General features: G+C 37.3%; 1 non-coding gene across 1 annotated transcript; it reads left to right on the top strand.

The window, feature by feature from the left end:
- Nucleotides 1-18,530: 18,530 nt before the first annotated feature.
- On the top strand, nucleotides 18,531-18,637 carry LOC141597584 (small nucleolar RNA R71). Its single transcript, XR_012522812.1, has one exon. It is a non-coding gene; the product is annotated as a small nucleolar RNA R71 (small nucleolar RNA).
- Nucleotides 18,638-19,199: the final 562 nt, after the last annotated feature.

Raw genomic sequence — 19,199 nt, 5'->3', positions numbered from 1 at the left:
CTCGGATAATACGGGCTCGATCCAATCTTATCCGTTCGGATTCCCTACTTCTTCTATATAATCACCCCCTTCTCCCTCATTTCCTCACCTTACCAAACCCTAAAAACACTCATCTCAACCCTCAAAATCACCCTCCAATCCTCAAAAACACCCCCATTACCAACATGAGCACCAAAGGAAAGGCCAAGAAATTGATCGAATCATTCGGGAAGAAGCGCAAGGGATCAAGCTCTTCGACACCACGAGAGGTAGTACTACCAAGGAACACCCGACCCTTAATGAGGGGAGGCATTGAACAACTCAACAACTTCCAAGAAGTGATCTTCCTATCCGACGACCACCGCGAAAGATTCGTCGAGCTCCTAGGTAAGAAGTACGAACCTACTCAATTTGTTGATACTAGGGTGTTGGAAATCCTTAAGATAAGGTACCCTACCGAGATGTTCTTTAATGGCCTCGACATTGGGAGCTTTTTCCATGCCCATGAAGAGACTTACCTTAGTCTCACACTTGAATTCTTGAGTAGCCTTCGCATTATGGCGGATACCCACAACAATATAGGCATGGAGTTTAGGTTATGCAACCTAGGCCATGCTCTTTCTCTTGAGGAATTTGCCTATGTTTTCGGTCTTGAAGTACCCACCGACTATACCGAAAAGCCCGATAATTTCAATGTGGATTTTCTTTGGAAAGCTATCTCCGGGAGGGACTTTTCCCATATAAAGCGTTGCTATACATTTGCTATCCAACATCCGGTGATTCGATTCACCGAACGCTTTGTAGCCGGTTGCATCAATGGGAGGTACGAGCAAGATCGGTGTACTCTCATCGACTTAACTTTTCTTGAGTCTTATTTGAATGTTCGAGCGGTGAGGCGTTACAACTTCAACACGCCACTTAAGATACTTACTAGGTTCAATGATTTTGCTCAAGGGACCACCCAACTCGAAACCTTTGTGATGGGAGGTCTAATTACAATTTTGGCCAAACACCTTTGTCCCGGGTTCAATGCCCGAGGAGCCTATATTCCTCTTGAAGGGAGGACTTTGATTGATGAGCACACCATCTTCCACAGTCACCGATGGTGTAACTACATTCGAGATGGGAGTGTAGAGTGGCACACCAAGGGTTGCACTTCCATGGTCCTTGAAGGATGGAAGATACCGGTCATTGACCCAAGATTGAGTCCATACTCTCCACCACCAAGCTACCTCCTTGAAATCCAAATTCTTGATAATCCCCCTCAAAGGGAAGAGCCGCATCGCCAATTACCTCGTGAAGCACCAGGAAGGCCTATTCGCCCGCCTTCCTACGTCCCTATTCCGCCTTACCCTACTCCTTATACCGAATTCCAACCAGAAATCCCCAACACCCCGGGTATTAATGATTTGATGTCACTCATGAATAGAGTGGACCTTTGGGTGCATAAAGGGAGGGAAGACAACTACTTGGCCCTCTACCCCCAATATCATAATATGGCTCAATAAGGGTATGTTGACCCTAACGGTCCTTTGCCCTCTTGGGCACAACCGGAGCTCTTGTTCCCAAACTTTGGGGACCAAGCTTGGAATCGAGGAGACGGAGGGCATTCTAGCCAAGGTGGAGGGTACTCGGGTCAAGGAGGAGGACTTGACCAAGGAGGATATTGGGGCCAAGCACCCGGATATGATCAAGCCGGAAGCTCTCATCGTTATGGCTATGATCAAGATGAGGATGATGAGTGAAAGAGGCCTACTTCACCACTTCCATTTGTATGATACCCATCTCTCCCTTTCTCTCCTATGTATATACATTGCATTTAGTATAGCTTTCACTTGCATTTATATTATATTTCATATTGCATTTGCATTATAATATAATCCATGTAAATAGTTGCATATAAACTAGAATTCATGCATAGTTACTAATGGCCAAACCTATTCATTTCTACACTAGAAATAGTGTTTAAATCGGTTTGGGGAGGTTTGATCATAGGTGACCATAATTTACTAGAAATCATGCATCATATAATATAGTTTAGATTGCATTCATTTGTTATATATGTCATATAGAATTGCATTGAGTTAGAACATGCATTCATTCATATCATATCATTGCATTTGCACTTCAATTTCCATAAAACTTTAAAAATCCAAAAACATGTTTTCCTTTTTATTCCTACTCCTACATGTACATTGAGGACAATGTCCAAAATAAAGTGGGGGATGGGAATTTATATTCCAAAAATGATAAAAATTGAAAAATTTCGAAAAATCACAAAAATTTGTTCTTTAATTTCATAAAATCAAAAACCATAAAAATTTGAAAAATTTAAAAATCCAAAAACATGTTCATTTCCTTTGTAGTGTAGTCTTGTATATATTGTTTGTATATATTGTGTTTATTCATCCTTGTTCACATTGATCGACTACGCCACATCCGAGACATGAGGATATTGAAGACCGCATGGTATGATCTTTCCAATCTCCTTTTTCCTCTTTATGTTAATGACTATGTGGCTTTATTTTGATTGATGCGGTAAAACAATGTGAACTTAGGACTTGCATTTAGATTATTTGGCATATTAGTTGGTAGAATCATATGCATTAGGATGTATATATGTTAGTTGCATCATGGCATGTAGTTGCATGTTAGAAAAATTTTGTGAAACCGTCTATTTGGGAAACTTGACAAGTGTATATAGGCCTTAGTAGATGCTTTTTGTTCTTAAGACTTTGCTTGTTAGAATACTTGTAAAACACCCTAGGATGTGTCATGCTAGTATCCTTTGACCCATGGATTAAGGCCTAGTCAAGAGTACCTTGTGGTGTGATAACTCCTTGGCTACCGTTTATTCCAAGGTGACCCTTGAAACCATGCATGCAACCATCATTCATCCATGTTCTATCATACATTTTGTCATCAAAGGGGATGGGCACAAAAAGAAATTGTTCAAATTTGAGTTCAAAGAAATGAAAAGAAAAGAAAAAGTTTGAAAATTGCATCAAAAAGGAAAGAGGAGTAACAAAAATGAAAACTCCTATGCTTCAAATATAAGCCACCCTCCCTACATATGGGGTGACTTTGAAAATGTTCAAAAAGAAAAATGCAAAAAGTTGAAAGTTGTCAAGTGTTGAAATGCCAAAAATCAAAAAAGAAATGGCAAGAAAGTGTTCTCAAATGTTATATGCCACATGAAATTGGGGGGAAAAACAAAAAAACAACAACAAAGCAAACTCCCAAAATAAAACTCAAATACTATCGATCCCTTTATCCATCGTATCCATTTTTGTGCATGGTAGAGAGGGGACGACCCTTCTTCTTGTCTAGGCAAGAGGGGGAATTCCGCGATCCTCCAGTGTTTCTAACACCATAGGGAGTCTACTCTTGACAAAAGCATTTAACGATTGAGGACAAAGGTACCCTAGCTTGACACAACTTGGAGGTGATTTATTGGTATCCTTCTAGGCTTAGTAGTTTGAAGAAATTGCATCTATGAAGGAGTGTGTACCCTTGAATTGCTTCCCTTGTAGATAATTTCCGCCACTTAGATGAGGAAAGTGGCTATTCTTTTGTAGATGCATCCATTATTTGATTTTGTGTGCTTTAATGTTTGGATGTGTCGCCATTTTGGCAAGACCCACCTTGCCTTGCAAGAAGGCATCCTACCTCATGGTTGTCTTGTTGTGAGTTGAAGGGGCGGAGTGAGACCCGCTAATTGTCTCATATCGGCTATGTTATTAAGTTAGTTTAAATAAAGGTCTAGTTTTTGTCACCTCTTTACTCGGGACGAGTAAAGGTTCGGTTTGGGGATATTTGATGTGAACATTATTTGCGCACATTTAGTCCCCTAATTGAGCCTATTTTGCATACTATTATAGCATTTCATGGCCATTTTATCCGTCAAAACCTTCCTATTTGCTTTTCTATCGCATTTCATATGTTTTGTAGAAAAGGAGATAATAAGGCGGAAATTCCCGTCTTTCGTGCATATTTGGAAGCTTATTGATGATATTAGATAGACTAGTATGAAGAAGAGGCAAGAATGATGACCAAAGATGTAGGAATAAAGTGTATGTAGAAGGATCAAAGGGTTAAAAGTAAGAATGACGAGAGGGAAGGCATTACAAGAAGAAATCGCTCAAAAACCGAACCAAAGGTTGCTCCTTTGGCTCTGAAAATATGCTAGATGGAACGGCATCGAAAAATCAAGTGATATAGGCTTTTGAATCACTCCAATAGGAGTCCGGATGAGGAAATAACGTCCGTTTTACAATCCGAGCTCGAGATACAGCTCAACCCGCTCGGGTCAAATTCAACCCGCTCGGGTTGAAGCCCAGGACGCCCATATTTCGCTCGGGACGAGCGGATTCCTGGACAGGAAACTTTTCCTTGCTACGTGACCACAATCCGAGCGGATTCTCCCAAATCCGCCCGGATTGCATTTTCAGAATCCGCCCGGATTCACCTTAATCCGCCCGGATTCCAACCCAGCGCATTTTCGTCTTCTTCAAGCCTCAAAGAAAGACGCCCTTCCCTCAAGAAATACCGGAGTCTCCTTGCCCAACTTAAACAAGTGTAATTACTAGTTTAGCCCTTAGTTAACCTAATGCATCCCACCTAATTTCCACTATAAATACCCCATCTTTGTAATTAATCAAGCATGTTGTTTTTGGGTAGAAAATCCTTCTTTAGATTAGATTAGGAGTAGATTAGAATAGATTACTCTTTAATCTTTCCACAAATTACACATTAATCTCTCCTTAATTATTGTTCAAGTTTATTATTCAAGTTTATTATTGGGTAATTGAAGATTATTGGGTTATTATTGGGAGATTGACAACCTTCCATCAATCATCAAGTTCTTCTATTATTCGTTGCATTATTATTATTGGAATCTCCATAGGTATAATCCTCTTAATCCTTGTTTTAATTATTGTTTATCTTTCTTATTTGTTCATCATGTTTTACCTTGTTAATATAATTGACAACCTTGTTAGCATGTTAAACTTGATAATGAATGAGTAGTCTCTTAGCTAGGATTAGTGGGTAATTAAGGGAAACCAACATGGGATTGATTCATGCTTAATCTAATATGTTCACATGATTAAATTGCTTGCTTGTTGTGATGTCAACTTTATGCACATGTTATGTTTGATGAAATGCTAAGCCTATGAATCCTTGCATTTTTACCATCTCTTATCTACTCAACTTGACTCGTAAGATATAAACCAACTCGAGTCTTGTTAGACCATGCATAGAAGTTGATTAGGAGGAAAGTAAGTCGACTTGTAGGTGTTGTACAATCTAATCGATTCGGCTCCGGGACCCAACTCTTCCTAAGAACCGTAAGATATAACCCAACTCGGTTTCTCCACAACATTAATTGCTTGCAACCTTGTAAACATGTTTGTATGATCAAAACCATGAATTCCCCATGACCCCATGATATCCTAGCACTCTTAATCAATTGTTTACATCCTTTTATTTCTTTGCTTGTTATACTTTGTTGCTTGCATTAGTTTAGACACAACTACAAACCCAAACAAATCGTGACACTAGCATAAATTGAGATAGATAGACTTAGAATCCAAAGCACACCGTCCCATGGATCGACCTCGACTTACCACTAACTAGTTGTTTGTTGAGTATTATAAATGTGTTTGATTGAGAGCCATTAATTACTTAAAATTGAACAATTTATTTTTGCGAGTGAGAATATTTATATCTTATTGTAATTTGATTAAATAAGATTCTTTTAGTAATTAAAATGTCTTTATTACTAAAATTGATTATTGTTTATGAAACAATTGAGATAGGAATGAATGGTTTATTATAATTACAAAATGTTGTGAGTTGTATTAGCTTGATCAATTTTATACACAAGTAATTATGTATTACTAGTAAATTTGTTATTTGTAATTTAATTAATTTATATAATGAGATTTAATTGTTAAATATGCATTAAGTTGATTAATAACATGTTACATGCTACATGTGACATATTGTGTGACAATGTTACAATTGACAAACATAAAATGGATGTCCATTTTATGGGTGGACCGAAATTGATGGTTTTTGGGTTAGTGGGTGTCGTTATTTTTATTTTTATTGTTAAAATAAGACACAATCATTAGCCTTACACACCTATGATTTTGAGAAGAGAAAAAGGAGAATGTAGAAGCCATGCATTGGCTTTGGGACCCTCCCCAAACCGACTCCCCTCCTCTATAATGAGAAAAATGTTCTCATTTTTCTCTTATGCAATATATCAACATTCTTATATTATTCTCCTCCTTCTCTCTATAAAATTACTTTAAAATCTTATATATTGTTCAAACAAAATTCTAATATCACATCATATTATTACTAGTGTAGTAATACGAATATTATTAGAATCTTTAAGGATAACTAGTATATTAATCTAGTTAATTAATATATTAGTATTAAGGGTTTTGTTTTGGGTGCAGCAAGAGGAGAATCTCTTCACTAGAGATTTGTTTTGAAGGATCATCCATAATCTTTAAGCTCAAGAACAAATAAGGAAGGTGTTCTTATTTGTGCCCAAAATTTTGAACCATTCAACAATGTAAGGAACATTGTTTTCTTCTTTTATTTCTTCATTTTTGTTATGCATGCACTAGATCCTAAATGACTAAAGTTAAAGTATTAATTAGTTCACTATTATAAATGTCTAATAATAGGTATATGATCCCAACAATTGGCATCAGAGCATAGGATGTTGCATGCATAACCGATTTATAGTTTTTTCGAGTTATTAGTAACTTAAATAAAACTAATAATTTGTGATTTATTGGATAATGTCAGGAAATCATATTGCATGTTGTATATTCTGGTCCTAAAATATATTTGGGTCATTTTGATGATTTATGGTATTTTATTTCTTATATTAATGATTTTTAGTGATTTTAATACATTTTAATGAATAAAATGGTATTTAAAATACTAAAAATAGTTAGACTTAGTTTCTGACGTTGAAATTTTTATATGACCTCACATGCATATTTTACTTATTGTATCTAAAATTTCATATAAATTTGATTTATTTTGCATGATTTACGATTTTTGTGAGATAAAAATGGAATAAATGGAAGTAAAATGGTTAAAAATAGTTAAACTTTGAAACAGGCCATGAAATTGTAATATGTTGTCACATGCACATTTTACTCACTGTTTGTAAAATTTAAGATGAACTTGATTCATTTTGCATGATTTATGAATTTTTAGTGTAAAAATGACATAAATAAAAACTATTTTAGCAAAACCAGCTAAACGAATTACATGGTATGAGAAAATTATTCTAGGTTTAATTTATATCCCACTTACATTGATTAGAGTAATTTTCTTATGCTTTACATGTTTTATTTGATAAAACCCATAAATCGCAACTACATTTTTCTCGAAATAAATTCGAAAATTTTAACCTTGATTTTTCATGGAAATATTCCAGAATGTTCAAAAATTTAAAATTCAAATTTTGAAATTATTGTAATTTAATTTGGATTTATTTCATAAAAGTTATGATTTTAGAGTAAAAAATGAGCATAAATATTATATCAAGTTGAATTATTGTTAAAAATTGAGTAATGACTAATTTTTGAGTCCTAAGAGAGTTAGGATAATTAACTTGGGCTAAAATTAGATTTTAGTATTATTTTGCGATTTTAATAAGTTAAAAATCTTGAATTTCCATAAAACCGGGTAAAATGTACGATATAAGCTTAAATAATGCGATTTGGCACATAACTTTGCATGTTAGATACATATTATAATGCTGCATATTTCATTGATGAATGTCATATTTTCTTTATGTAATTTTGAATTATGTAATTTTATCTTAGTATGGCCTTAGTTTTAATCAATATTTTCCGTAATGTAAGGGGATATTGATTCGGTTATAATTTAATGTGATCTCGTATCACTTTTATTTTTACTAGCTTTTCATATTAAAAATGTATAATAGGAATAACTATGCATTTTATTATTATTTGTAATTCCGGAGTTCCTTCAGGACGGTGCCATTCGGAAAGGCGTTCCGACAAAGACGGTGTTCTTAGGAGGTTTGCCACTTGAAGATTCAAGGGACTAAAGGAGTAGGTTTCCTAATTTGTAATAGATTATTTGATTTTCTATTTTAAGAAGTCCATACTAGGAATTTATTATTTGCTTTGCATTTCTTTTAATATGTTGCATTCATTGCCAAATCGCCATAACAAATACATGCATATCATATCGAATCTTCGACCGTGTCAATTATAATTATCGACAATTCAACTTTTTAGCTCACTTAAAATTGATAAATAATAAATTGGCAAGACCTTTACTTTTAAAAGATTGAAACTTAGCCTTACCAAATAGTAGGAGCCCATGAATCTCAATTTCATAAGGGGTACAATAAGATTTTTCGGGGTACTTCATTTGACGCTGGGTAAGTGGGGTAATAAATAGTTATTACACTTCGAAAATTTGGTTGATCTCAACGAAAGTAAATTGCAACCGTAGCCGCAATAGATTCGGGCTAAAGATGAACTTAACGTAAATTCATCGACTGAGAGTTCTAATTGTAGAATTGGTTAAGAGGGTTAACCCACCGAGTTATATTAGTAAAGGTCTAGAGGGCTCGTTGGCTCACATCCAAGTTAATATGAATTTTAGGTCTCAGAATCGTTTATATAATTGGGTGGAGGTCATTATAAAAATGCTTAAACATGCTAAAATGTTTTCTAATATAACGATGAATGTTTGTTTTTCCCACTATTTCGTTGTTTTATGTTGTTCTTTATCATTTCTCCTATTAATATACGATATCAATTCGATTGTAACACGAGTCTCCGTTAGACCACTATTACTAACGATAATAGAATCTCCTTCTAAATCCTCAAATGAACCGTTTAAATAGGGCATGGACTAGTTCCATAGGAATCGTTCTATTCCATAGAACTCTATAGGAATTGTCCTATGTCATATAAGATTAGCATCTTACATTCCTAACATGCCTATGTATGATTTCTTGAGAAGATGTGTGAATAGAAGTAATGATTAGTCAAAATATGTTTTGATAATATCTTCTACGCACCCACGGTTCAAAAAGTCTTATTGCTCAAACTAAACACTTGTCATCAAGCACTTAAGTTATTAAGAACATGACAATGTTAAATTGGTAAATTGATTTGTTAGAAATTTTGATTAACCAAATACCACAATAGAGTTAACCCTTGTGAAAGATTAACTAGGAATTTAAATGAAGATAAGTCTTCATCAAGTAGAAATTCTTGAAGTTAGTGGGAGCAATAAGAAGTAAGTACCTATCTTAATTGATAAGGATATATAGAACTACGCTTGAAAGAGAAGGTGTTAGACACTAAAATAGATACAAACCCCAATAAGTAAAGATCAAGGAAGTTGGTCATATGACTCCAACATATTCCTTCTTGAAAATCTATGACATTGTCATTGCATTCTTATCAAATACCACATCATGAGTATTTGATACAAATTTGTGGATTTCGTCATAATATTTGGCATTATCGTGTGACGACTAGCAAGAATAAGTTTAGAAATTTGCATGAATGGAACTAGGGTAGTTGCCATTTTATCCATGAACATATGAATGTTATGGTGTACTCATTTTTGTTTTGTATTTAGAAATGTACCTCAATAATTGTTATGATGTACACAAACTCTAAATAAAAATATAATTCAAGTTTTTGTATAAAAACAAAGGGGTTTCACTATTAAGCAATTAAAACAAGCGTTGTGCCCTTATATACCACGATTAAGTTTATGGTGAGACCATACAAATCAAGGTAATTATATTCAAATTAGAAATAAATGTCATATATACAAAACTCAATTTGGAGATCCCTATCATCTCTCAATTCTCGATTGAAAATCACATTTAGAAACTAGTTTTGACTAGTCTCCCAAACCATTTGATTGGGAATATTTTGGTGTGTGCGAATCCTGTATTCAAAGCAAGTTAATTCATGACTTTTTCTGAAAAACGATTATGAATAGAGCAAGATATTCGCCCTATTTACACTTTTAAGTGTATGTGATCGGACACTTTTCGTGGTTCACAATTTAATAGATGTGGTCGTTGGGTCACGTCCGAATCAAAACACAATTTATAGCTTCACAAACAACTCTACAATTAGTAAAGAGGCAAGCAAAGGTCGGATCCCTAGGGACGGGAATTGAGATGAGATTTCTATTGAGACTAGTGGTGTCTTAGGGGTGTCACAATTTGGGTTGATGTAGAAGGTCACTAAACTAAATAGCAATGAAAGTAAACAAGCAAGATGAATTAAAAGGGTTGTAAACAATTGATTAAAGGCACTAGATTATCATGGGGTCATAGGGGAATCATGGGAATTGATCATACAAACATGTTCTCAAATTATAAGCAAGCAATTATTGTTGTGATGGATTGAGTTGGGTTATATCTTACAATCCTAGGAAAGTTTGGGTCCCGGAGCCGAATCGATTAGATTGTACAACACCTACAAGTCGACTTAATCTTCCCTACTCAAAAACATGCATGGTCTAATGAGACTCGAGTTGGTTTATGTCTTACAAGTCTCATTGAAATGATAGGTGATGGGTAAAAAATGCAAGGATTCATAGGCTCGCATTTCATCAAACATAACATGTGCATGAGTCGAGATCAAAACAAGCAAGCAAATAAATTATGAAAGCATATTAAATTAAGCATGAATCATTCCCCATGTTGGTTTCCCCTAATTACCCATTAACCCTAGCTAAGTGACTACTCACTCATTATCATGTTGATCATGCTAGCAAGGTTGTCAATCATACCAACAAAGTTAAACATGATGAATAGATGAAAGTAATTAGCAATAATTAAAAAGGGATTAAGAGATTATACCTACTAATGATTCCAATAATAAAGCAAGAATAAAAGAAGTACTTGATGCTTGATTGAGAGGTTGTCAATCTCCCAATAATAACCCAAATAATCTTCAATTACCCAAAATAAAGGATGAACAAAAGAGAGATTAAGGAACTAAAACTTGTATTAGAACTTGATTAATTGTTGATTACAATATTAAAGAGAGATTTGATTGATATTAACTACACTAAGAATTGCTAAGAAGAACATGCTCTTCTCATTAGACTAATGGGGTATTTATAGTGGAAATTAGGGGGATGCATTAGGGTTAACTAAGGGCTAAACTAGTAATTACACTTTTTAGATTGAGCAAGGAGGAGCCGGTATTTTTCGAGGGAAGGGCTTCTTTCTTTGTAACTTGGAGAAGAGGAAATCGCGCTATAGAGGAATCCGAGCGGTTTTGAGTCGGGACGGGCGGATTCTGGCGGTTGAACATGTGCGACTTTGAGGGAATCCGGGCGGATTGTGGTGGCTGAACCCGAGCATCTTGGGATGAAACCGCACGGATTGTGCATGGTAAGGACGGCCGGATTGTGGTCAATCCGCACGGATTGTGCCTCAGCAAGATTTCTTCTTCTTTTCTTCCCTTTTCTTCATAAATTCCTTGGGGATTTCCTTGGGGACTCAAGGATCCTTTCTCAACATTGCTCATCTACTATCATATGTACAAAGGCCTTCTAATCTTGTCTCTCCTTGATGCTTGGTCATTGGATTCGATCAATTTAGTCTCGTTTTGCCATGAAAATGCAAGATTCTTACTCCTTTCCTACCAAGGGATCAAAATCTCAAAGAATATGCAAAACGAAGAACTAAAGATAATAAATGACCCAAATATGCACTAAAAAGCATGAGAACAAGGCTAATTCGGGGGCTAAATATGCGCTAATTACGGTCACATCAAATATCCCCAAACCGAACCTTTGCTCGTCCCGAGTAAAGAGGTGACAAAGACTAGGACCGTTATTTAAACTAACCTAATAACATAGCCGATATGAGACAATTAGCGGGTCTCACTCCGCCCCTTCAACTCACAACAAGACAACCATGAGGTAGGATGCCTTCTTGCAAGGCAAGGTGGGGCTTGCCAAAATGGCGACACATCCAAGCATTAAAGCACACAAAACAAGTAATGGATGCATCTACAAAAGAATAGCCACTTTCCTCATCTAAGTGGCGGAAATTATCTACAAGGGAAGCAATTCAAGGGTACACATTCCTTCATAGATGCAATTTCTTCAAACTACTAAGCCTAGAAGGATACCAATAAATCACCTCCAAGTTGTGTCAAGCTAGGGTACCTTTGTCCTCAATCGTTAAATGCTTTTGCCAAGAGTAGACTCCCTATGGTATTAGAAACACTGGAGGATCGCGGAATTCCCCCTCTTGCCTAGACAAGAAGAAGGGTCGTCCCCTCTCTACCATGCACAAAAATGGATACGATGGATAAAGGGATCGATAGATATTTGAGTTTCTTTTGGGAGTTTGCGTTTGTTTTTCCCCCCAATTTCTTGTGGCATATAACATTTGAGAACATTTTATTGCCATTTCTTTGATGTTTGGCAATTCAACACTTGACAACTTTCAACTTTTTGCATTTTTCTTTTTGAACATTTTCAAAGTCACCCCATATGTAGGGAGGGTGGCTTATATTTGAAGCATATGAGTTCTATTTTTGTTACTCCTCTTTTCTTTTGATGCATTTTGCAAACTTTTTCTTTTCTTTTCATTTCATTGAACTCAAATTGATTTCTTTTTGTGCCCATTCCCTTTGATGACAAAAATTTATGGTAGAACATGGATGAATGATGGATGGATGCATGGTTTCAAGGGTCACCTTGGAATAAACGGTAGCCAAGGAGTTATCACACCACAAGGTACTCTTGACTAGGCCTTAAACCATGGGTCAAAGGATACTAGCATGACACATCCTAGGGTGTTTTACAAGCATTCTAACAAGCAAAGTCTTAAGAACTAAAAGCATCTACTAGGGCCTATATACACTTGTCAAGCTTCCCAAATAGACGGTTTCGCAAAATTTTTCTAACATGCAACTACATGCCATGATGCAACTAGCATATATACATCCTAATGCAAATGCTTCTACCAACTAATATGACATATAATCTAAATGCAAGTCCTAAATTCACATTGTTATACCGCATCAATCAAAATAAAGCCACATAGTCATTAACATAAAGAGGAAAAAGGAGATTGGAAAGATCATACCATGCGGTCTTCAATATCCTCATGTTTCGGATGTGGCGTAGTCGATCAATGTGAACAAGGATGAAACAAACATAATATATACACAACAATATACATGACTACGCTACAAAGGAAATGAACATGTTTTTGGTTTTTCAAATTTCAAATTTTTATGGATTTTCGAAATTTTTCAATTTTTTGGATTTTTAATAAAAGTTATGTTAGAATTCCCCATCCCCACACTAATATGGGCATTGTCCTCAATGGCAAAATGATGGGAAATTATGCAAAAATGATGCATGATTTCTATACTAGATGCAATCTATACTAAGCTACACTACATGATGCATGGTTTTTGTTTATGACGGAGAGGATAATTTGAATTACCTCCCGTTGTGTATGCATTAACTTCCCCAAACCGAGTTAGACACTATTGCTAATGTCCTAAGGATGGGTATAGTTCATGCATACACTATGCAATGCATGAAGTTAATTTGTCATTTTGGATTTTGAAAGTGGGAACAATAAAATGAGAACACCTCAATGGTACCGAGGTGTGAGTCCTCTAAGGTGCTAGGACTACTCCAACAATGATCAAGAAAAATAATTAAAACAAAGAGAGAAAGAAGCAAACCTCAAGAGGGTAGGAGCCTCCAAGCTTGCTAATCTTCCATCATATCATCATCATCATCACTTTCCTCATTAGAAGTGGTCTCATTGCCACTTCCCTTTTCATTTGCTTCTTCACTTTCTTCAGCTTGCTCACCATCTTGCTCACCATCCCCTTCTCCTTCGTCACTCGCTTCTTTATCAATGTTATCATCAACTTCTTCATTATCAACAACCTCATTGTCACCCGAAACGACCCTAGATGCACCCGGAAATAGGACTTCTCTATCCACCCAACTAGGCAAAGGACATGATGGATCAAGTAGTCCTTGCCTAGCTAAGTGTAGGAGGGGTGAATATTGAGCCAAGTAAGCGTTTTTCCGATCCTCAAAGGCTTGCTTGTGCATTGCTTGCATGAGAAGAGTCAAATATTCATTTCTTGCTTCAACCCGATCGGGCTTGAACTCTTCGTAATCGAAAGGGTAAGGTGGTATGACAATGGAAGAGGAGGGCATTTCAAGTTCACCCTTTTGTTGTTGGATAATATACTCGGCCTCTTTAGAAAGGGGAAGTAGATAATTGGTCTGGTGGACACTTAGACGACAAATCTTCGAAGGCAAAGTAAACGATTTAGCTTCACTAGTGAGCCATCCATACTTGGTATCAAGAGGGTTATGGGAAACCCACTTGAACTTGTGTATCATAGTATGCATATCAATGAGATGACCACCCTCCTTTGCTTTATACTTGTTATCCTTGTTGAAGTTAGGATCAAAGTATTTGGCTAGGATAGTGACTAGGCCGCCATTCATAATAACGGTAGTGCCTTTCTTCCCACAATCAATGTTGAGCCATCTATCTACCAAAAGCCTTAGAGAGTTGAAAGGCTTGGTGTGTACTCTTCCAATGTTCAAAGCCGACTCAAGAAGAATAAAATCGAGTTTGGTGAAATGGTTGGTGTCTTTTCTTGCAATAATGGTGTTTCCTATGACCTTGTGCCATACTCTTATGCCCGGATGGTGGACTAAAAGAGCACGACTCGCATGAAAGTCCTCAAATTTCCTTCCGGAAATCGCTTCCCAAAGAGGGTCGGGGTCATACTTGCCATAATTCTTGAAATAACTCGGTTCATCACTAAGACCCAAAATTTCACCCAATTCCCTAAAGGAAATGCATCTACTAACATTAGCTAGACGAAACTCGAGATTCTCCCTAGTCTCAACTTTGGTGACTTTCAAAGAACTCAAAAACTCCAAGGTAAGGGAGGGGTATGTCAATTCTTTTGATTCAAACAATTTCTTCAACCCCATGGCCTTAAAGAAAACTCTAGTTTGCTCAAGGACACCCAACTTATTTAAGGTATCTTCACAAATAAACTTGGTGGATTGAAATGATTTTCTAGCAAACTTGGCAAAAGTGTCCCTATGGGTTTTGGAAATGAAATTTACCTCCGGATAGTGCAAAAGTTGATCAATTTCCGGAGTAGTAGATGTTGTTGCACCCATGGGAGGTTGTTTTTGTTGTTGCACATCCAAGTTTGGGCTAGCTACCACCATAGCCAATGCTTTCTTTGCTTGAAGAGCCTTTTGCCTTTGTCAAAGTGTCTTTGTCTTTGTTGCCTTTGTTGCTCCCTTAGTCCTTGCCATTGATGAATTAACCAAGAAAGAGTGAAAAATCTTCAATTTGTAGTGTACCCAAATCGATTTAAAGATGAAAGGCTTTGCCTTTATGAATTCAAAAATCGACTCAAAGGTTGAAGATTTTGTGCTTGGTTTTGATTTTTATTGAAAAAGGAGTGATTGATTTGTTGTTAAAAGGATGTTTTGATTTGATTTTGGTGAATGTTGTTGAGGAATTTTGTTTTTGTGATGGAGAGGATGAGGGTTTTGATGTTTATGAGTAGTGTTATGAATGAAGGAATGAAGGAATGAAGGTGGGAGGGGTTTTATAAAGCCCGAAAAATTCGAACTGCAGGGGCAATCCGGGCCTGTTTCTGCTCAAGACGCTCGGATTTGGCCTGTTCTGGGTTGGGAAAATCTCGCCTAAAGACGGGCGGATTCCAGAGAAAACGCTCGGATTCGAAAACACGAGACGGGCGTCTTCTTCAGAAGACGGGCGGATTCTTTCACAGGGATTTTTCTTGTTTTCCTCAGCTGAGGAGACGGGCTTCTTCCCTTCAAGACGGGCGTATTCTCAGAGACGAGCGGATTGTTGTTCAGGACGCCCGGATTCTCTTACAGTCAAAAATATTTCAAAAGTTCAGCTCAGAGGGACGTGCGTCTTCTACCCAGTACGCTCGGATTGTCTAAAGACGGGCGGATTCTCCTGAATCCGGTCGGATTCTACCCCTTTGTACCCGGATTCAGTTCCATCCGTGTACAATGCAAATCCCTTGTCATTCTTCTTCATATCTTGTGTTCTTCATTGTGGGGGCACTACTAAGGCATGAATAGCCTAGGCAATTGTTATCCCCACACTAAGCTAAAGCACTACACATCAATTGAAATCGTTAGTCCCTCCCTCACATCTCTCAAACATGACAATTATCTTGATCAAAGTAAATAAAATAAATCCAAAGATGACAAAAAATGCAATACAAGAATTGAAATGCGAGTTAGGGAGTTAGAAATATTTACAAATGGTGGTTTAGGGAGGACTCCACCAAACTCTCATTCTTGATGAGATGTCAAGGGGGCATGTCCAAGGTGTTGTTGATGTTGCTCAACACCTTGAAGAAATAATCAAAAGCTTGTTCATTATCGTGATAGAGTTCTTCAATAGACCTTGGCCCTTGTTGTCGGTCTTGATCAATAGCATGTCCAATATAGGGATTAAAAATCCCTTCAAATTCGTCGTCCCAAAGACCACATACTTCATCCACTTGATCACTAAATTACTCTTGAGTTGATAGAGACAACTCTCCCAATTTCTTTTCTTGGCCAATGAGGCCATCTTCTTCCTCTTTGCTTGATTTTGATGAGCTTTGCAGGCTCTCCTTGTCACAGTTCACTTGCTCTTTGAATGGAGCATCTTCAATTTTCTTTTTCCATTGGAATTACGACTTCTTCCTTTCATCCTTCCGGCAATAATGATCAACCATGAAACATGGTTCATGCAAATGGGGAGCTCTCATAGTCTTGTCAAGATTAAAGGTTATGCTTTCATCTCCCACTTCTAGAGTGAGCTCACCATGTTTCACATCAATCACCGCACCCGTGGTGTGCAGGAAAGGTCTTCCTAGAATGATTGGAATGTTGGAATCTTCCTCCATATCAACAATGACAAAGTCCACCGGGATGAAAAACTTCCCAATTCGTACGGGAACATCTTCCCATATCCCTAATGGTGTCTTCGTCGATCTATCGGCCATTTGGAGTGTGATATTGGTGCACTTAAGCTCTCCCATCCCCAACCTTTTACTCACCGAGTACGGCATAACACTCACACTAGCCCCTAGATCACATAAGGCTTTGTTGATCGTGGTGTCGCCAATGGTACACGGTATTGAGAAGCTACCCGGATCCTTGAGTTTTGGAGGTGAACTCCCTTGAAGTATTGCACTACTCACCTTGGTGAAGGCGATAGTCTCAAGTTTCCGGATCGACTTCTTCTTTGTGAGGATGTCTTTCATGTATTTCGCATAGGCCGGCACGTGATTGATTAATTCCGTGAAAGGAATCGAGACTTCCAAATTCTTCACAATTTCCATAAACTTTCCAAGTTGCTCATCAAATTTGGGCTTGGCTTGACGACTTGGAAAAGGAAGTCTAATCACAATGGGCTCCTTCTCCTTAACCTTGTCTTCATTTTTCTTTGAAATTTCTTCTTTTGATTCTTCTCCAACCTTGGAGTTTTGCACAACTTCTTCCTTGTCACTAGCTTCCACAACTTCATCCTCAACTTGCTTCTTCGGTGCTTCATACCTTGTACCACTTCTCAAGTGAATGGCACTAACCGTTTCATGTCTTGGGGGATTACTTTGAGGTGGTAATTGCCCCTTTTGTCTTTGTGAGCTTGAAGATGCTAGTTGAGTCAATTGGGTTTCCAACATCTTGGTGTGAGCTAGAATGTTGTTGATGGTAATTTCCTTTGCTTGACTATCTTTTTGCATTTGAGTGAAAAACTCTTGTTGATTCTTTTGCATTTGGAGGACCGCTTTTTGAACATCCAAACCTTGGTCATTTTGTTGATTGTATGGAGATTGATTTTGATAACCTTGGTTTGGTTGTAAAAGGGTCTTTGGTTTTGATTTCTCATGGGTGGTGGTGTGTATGTTGTTTGAGGATTTTGAACATTTTGGCTTTTGTATGAGAGATTTGGATGGAATTTGGTATTCTCATTGTAAGAATTTGAATAAGGGGTACCACTTTTATATGTTTGGAAAGCATTAACTTGTTCGGTTGTTCCCCTACACTCACTTGGGTCATGACCCAAAGTTCCACAATTCTCACATATCCCACTTGGGATTGATGAAGATGCCGTCATGGCATTGACATGATGCTTTGGTGATTTTGAGACTTCTTCATGTCTAGCCATCGCTTTCTCGAACTTCAAGTTGATAGTATCGATATGGGAGCTAAGTTGAGCACCTAATTGAGTAACGGCGTCCACTTCGTGCTTTCCTCCCCTAGTAGCCTTGTGAGGCCTACTATATTGTGAGTTGTGGATTGCCATCTCTTCAATTTTGCTCCAAGTTTGGTTGTCATCAACCTCGGTGAACATCCCATTCGATCCCATATTAAGGATATTTCTTGAATCTTCATAAAGACCATTCCAAAATTGTTGTACCAAGAACCATTCGCTAAGTCCATGGTGAGGGCATGAGCGACAAATTCCCTTGAACCGTTCCCAAGCTTCATACAAAGATTCTTCATCCCTTTGCTTAAAACCCGTAATTTGAGCTCTTAGCATGTTTGTCTTTTCCGGTGGGTAGAATTTTTTGTAGAAAGCTAGAGCCAACTTCTTCCAAGAGTCTATTCCGAGAGTAACCTTATCAAGGCTCTTTAACCATTTTTTAGCGGTGCCAATTAGAGAAAAAGGAAATAAGACCCATCGAATTTGGTCTTGAGTTACACCGGTTTGTGAGATCGCATCACAATAGTCACAAAAAGCCTCCATATGAGAATGAGGGTCTTCACTAGGCATCCCCCCAAATTGGCTTCTTTCAACTAATTGGATAAATGCGGATTTGGCAATAAAATTTCCGGTTAGATGTTGTGGTGTGGGCGTACCATTGGGTAGGTTATCCTCGGTAGGTACGGAATGTGATGAAAACTTAGGCATTGTGGGTTGATTTTGTGGTTGATTTTGTGTTGGGTTCTCCTCACCTTCTCTTGCAAAAGGGTTGATGAACTCAATAGTTGGTTGAATATCTACAACCTCACTAACACCTCTCAAATTTCTCCTAGCAAATCTTCTATTGGTTGTCAAAGTTCTTTCAATTTCACGATCAAGAGGTACCAAGTCACCTTGT

Source organism: Silene latifolia, chromosome 8, assembly GCF_048544455.1.
Source record: "Silene latifolia isolate original U9 population chromosome 8, ASM4854445v1, whole genome shotgun sequence".
NCBI lineage: Eukaryota > Viridiplantae > Streptophyta > Magnoliopsida > Caryophyllales > Caryophyllaceae > Silene > Silene latifolia.
The sequence above is the reverse complement of the archived record's forward strand: the minus strand, read 5'-3'. Positions and strand labels throughout refer to the sequence as shown.